The sequence below is a fragment of the Sus scrofa genome, chromosome 13 (assembly GCF_054392235.1).
Source record: "Sus scrofa isolate SSC_HxYL_T2T_F1_AM1 chromosome 13, Sscrofa_HxYL_maternal_Yorkshire_Landrace_v2.0, whole genome shotgun sequence".
Lineage (NCBI taxonomy): Eukaryota > Metazoa > Chordata > Mammalia > Artiodactyla > Suidae > Sus > Sus scrofa.
This window is the reverse complement of record NC_139395.1, coordinates 195,970,979-195,975,525: the sequence shown is the minus strand read 5'-3', so window position 1 is coordinate 195,975,525 and position 4,547 is coordinate 195,970,979. Positions and strand designations below refer to the sequence as shown.

Sequence of the window (4,547 nt, the reverse complement as noted above, 5' to 3'; positions counted from 1 at the left end):
CATCAATGAGGAAAACCTCAAAAGGGCCAAATTCCACAAAACAACATCTGCCTTACCAGAAACCAGTTCCTCCTCCATGATTCACTGAATTTATTCATGCATTCTGTCAACACCACATCATGTTTCCAATCTCTTAGGGTCAAAGTTGAGTATCTTCAACTCATCCCGCTTCCCCATTCTTTATTCCTTATCTAAAGCACTAAGACCTCCTTCCCATTCATTGATGTCCATTCCTTTCTCTGAAAGGAATCATTTTATACTCTAGTCCAAATGCTTCCAGCTGACACAAAAACTTTCTTTATGTCATGGCTGGGCTCAATGTTCTGAAAACAGCTTTTTCCAAAATGCTGTATTTATTCCCTTCTATATATATATATATATATATATATATATATTTTTTTTTTTTTTTTTTTTTTGTCCTTTTGCCTTTTCTAGGGCTGCTCCCGCGGCATATGGAGGTTCCCAGGCTAGGGGTCGAATCAGAGCTGTAGCTGCTGGCTTACGCCAGAGCCACAGCAACACGGGATTTGAGCCACATCTGTGATCTACACCACAGCTCACGGCAACGCTGGATCCTTAACCCCCTGAGCAAGGCCAGGGATCGAACCCGCAACCTCATGGTTTCTAGTTGGATTTGTTAACCACTGTGCCACGACAGGAACTCTGCTTCAATATTTTACAATGCGTTTTCAAGTTGAAAAATTGGTTTTGTTTAGGAACATAAGCCCCATGTGCATCTAAGTATTAAGCAATGTATGAGAATAATAAACACCAAATTTAGGATGACGATCAGTTCTGCAGAGGTTGGGACAGTTAAGATTAGGGGAGGGAGTCCAGGGATTTCAACTGTGTTAATAATGTTTAATATGTAAGCTGGGTAACAGGATCATGGATTTAAGTTTACAGATAGTTAAGAAATACAAAACAACAACAACAACAACAAAAACAACTATTTAAGAAGGGCTTTATTTATTTATTTATTTATTTTGTCTTTTTGCCATTTCTTGGGCCGCTCATGCCGCATATGGAGGTTCCCAGGCTAGGGGTCTAATCGGAGCTGTAGCCACCGGCCTACACCACAGCCACAGCAACGCGGGATCCGAGCCGTGTCTGTGAGCTACACCACAGCTCACGGTGATGCCAGATCCTTAACCCACTGAGCAAGGGCAGGGATTGAACCCGCAACCTCATGGTTCCTAGTCGGATTTGTTAACCACTGCGCCATGATGGGAACTCCTAAGAAGGGCTTTATAATGACATCACGCTGAAATTCAAGTTTTTAAGATCTTCTCAATTTGAGCTGCCTTTGTTTGCTGTCTCATCTTACTTTCCACAATTCCTTGCAGTAATCTCTTCTGGGCCTGTTTCCTCTCATATGGCTCAAAGGGTCATTGAAAGTGTATTTCTTTGGCTTCCTTCAGTATTATTGTCCACCTGCTAGGAATGCATCTCGACTCAGTCAGGTATTTCTCTCCAAATGTTTACAGCCTTTTAATCTCAGAAAGATTTGTGGCTAATTTCTCTGTTGGATATAAATTCCTCACCCTCTGAAATCTCATGAGTGCTCTGTGTGTGTGTGTGTGTGACATTCTTATCTATCATTTTCAAATTTATTTGCACAATATATTTCTCACTATATAGTTCAGTCATTCTAATCCTGGTGGCACATTAAAATTATCTGAGAAGCTCTTTAGAAATATATGCCTGGGCTTCAACTCCAGCCTGAATGATACAATTTTAAAAGCGTCCAAGGTGACTCTAATACCACAGTTCTAGCTTGCTCATGTCTTGAAGACGGGAGCCACCTCTTCTTAGCCATCTTTACACTAGCACAGAATTTCACATATGAGTCTATGATGTGACTAAAAGCTTAAAGACCAGTTTCATTCAACAAAACCAGGAAAAGCTAATAATCTTAAGAAAATGAGGCACTATTCTTCTGAAATTACAATATATTTAAAAGTCTATTTAGTATAACTTGACCTTCAATAGTTCAGTGTCATGAATATTTGGAAGCAAGTTACCTGAATGTGCAAACATGAACAGCTGGACTGAAATCGAACACTGACAGAGTGACGTTAAATACTGGAGTCCAAGGAGGCAAGGCCATAAATAAGAGCTTTTAGTTCCAATGTTTGACAACTGATCCTTAATGCCAGAAAGGATCACAGTAGCAGTAGGCATAGAGTATAAAAAGTACAGTGTAAAGAGTGTAGGACATTTAGTATAAGAATGACAGTGCAAATATGTTAAAAAAGAATCGATCAGAATAATATGCAATAGTGGGAAAATCATGTTCCACTTCTCCAAATTAAATCACAAATATGTGTAACTTGGGTGCTGCATTGCTTGTTAGAAGCAAATAGTATTTTAATGCCTAAGGGTTTTTAATCTGTTAGTTGTGTCAAAATGATATGGGTTTTTTTTGCAATAGTCTTGACAGAAAGAGTTAGATAATTATGTATATCACTGGCATACCATCAGAAAGGAGAATGTATTTTAACCCAACTTTTCAGAAGGAAATGAAAAGATATACTAAATACCTCTTTTTTTTTTTTTTTTTTTTTTTGCTTTTTAGGGCCACACATCTAGCATATGGAGGTTCCCAGGCTAGGGTTTGAATTGGAGCTACAGCTGCCAGCCTACACTACAGCCATAGCAACACAGGATCTGAGCTGTGTCTGCAACCTATGCCACAGCTCATGGCAATACCAGATCCCTGACCCACTGAGTGAGGCCAGGGATTGAACCCGCATCCTCATGGACACTAGTCAGATTCGTTTCTGCTGCACCACAATGGGAAATCCCCTAAATAACTTTTAATGTCTCTTTCAACCCTTGGATTCTCTGAACTATTTGTATCCATCTGTCTTCAAGCTCACCGATTCTTTCCTTGGCCGTGTCATACATACTGCTGAGCCCATGGAAAGCATTCTTCATTTATGTTACAATTTTTTTTTTAACTTCTCATATTTCCTTTTGATTCTTTCCTAGATTTTCCATCTCTCTACTTACATCACCCCTCTGTCCTCTTTTTCCATTAGGACCTTTACTGTATTAATCATAGCATTTTGTTTCATTCAAAAAAATTCTTTACAAACTGTTTATTTTCCATCCATCTTATTTCCATTTTCAGTTTAAGAGCCTATGGACAAATGGCTTAAGACCACTCAAGTCTTGCTCCTACGCATTCAGGGGCCTGAGAAGTGGAAGCTGCAGTCGAGTCTTCAGTAGAAAACTACTGAAAAGGTACAGAGGGCACCTCTATTCCTTCAAACCAGGTTGCGACCTCAGATTGAGTAGCAGTGAACTCAGGAGCTGGAGTAGTGCATTCACTCTGAAATTCCTCCTTGTTCAGAGCCTTTCCAACAGTGCCCTGTATTTCCTTTTCAATCACTTTAGGATTTCTGTAGAAGTAGATAGGGAGCAGGCATGACCTTCCATGGGTGTTCCTGGGAGATGGTGCCATGCACTCGCAGAATTGCCAGGGCCAGCATCCATTACATCAGACTGGTTGAGTGAGCTCCCTTGTTGTTGCCTGGATGACAGCATCCACATAGCACAGAGGAGCATCACAGAGCAAAGGTAGGCAGGAGATGCCTCTGTGAGAGGCTGGTGGTCAACCCTGGGATCAGTCACCACCAGATGTCTCAGCTCCGGGAATGCTGCCTGGATTTGGTTCCAAGTTCCAGGAGTGAAGCAGCCAGCAGTAGGAGTGGCTCCAGTGACAGCAGCAAACTTGAGGTCAGCTCACCGGCCAGTATTCCTGGAGGATCTAACACTGACATCAGCTGGGTTTTCAAAGGCAACAATGGTACCAGCTGCCAGCAGAAGCTTCTCTCAGGTTTCCTTCAGATTTATGATATAGATGCATCTTGTGACATACTGTTCCATGTGGAAGCCAAGGTTGGTACCACCGAAATGGGTTCCTGATGCAAAGAATTTGAGGATTTCAAGGTCTCTGGACATTGTGAAAATTTCCCTCTCAGTTACAAGAGAAACTCCGCCCTCTCTGGGTAGTGTAGAAAGGCTCATCAGAGTTATTTTCAATCCCCTGTCTGTGCATCTCCAAATCTGTGTTATATCCAAGTCTGGTTCTAAATCTTTCTCTGTTACTTTCAGACTATGTTTGTTCCTGCCTTTGCCAGCCCTTGTAATTTTGTAGTGAAAGGTGAATATGATATGTATGAATAATTAGTACTGAGATAAACAGGACTGCAATGTGAGGATTTATGTTAATTTTTGCTCTAGCAATAGAGTCTACAGGATTCAAATTTGTTTTTGCCCTTGACATTGGGCTTCCCTGAGTATGTCTCCTCAGAGAGCGTCTGCTTCTTACAGGATTCAGAAGTGTAATCCACTGTTTTGCTGGAGCCCTGTTGGTGTGGTGGTTTGTTGTGGGTGAAGGAGCACATTCTACGATCCTTCAATTAAATCTCAGTGTCCTTTTCCTTGGACTGTGACCTTTACAGGTGTTTCTAGTTGGTACAGCTTCTCCTACCCACTGCTCTGTACTCCCTTTTCTGGCTGCACTGCAGCCATCCCAA

At 41.4% G+C, this 4,547-nt stretch overlaps 1 pseudogene; it reads right to left on the bottom strand.

Annotated features, from left to right (window-relative positions):
* Window positions 1-3,175: 3,175 nt before the first annotated feature.
* Window positions 3,176-4,086, bottom strand: LOC110256265 (small ribosomal subunit protein uS2 pseudogene; annotated as a pseudogene).
* Window positions 4,087-4,547: the final 461 nt, after the last annotated feature.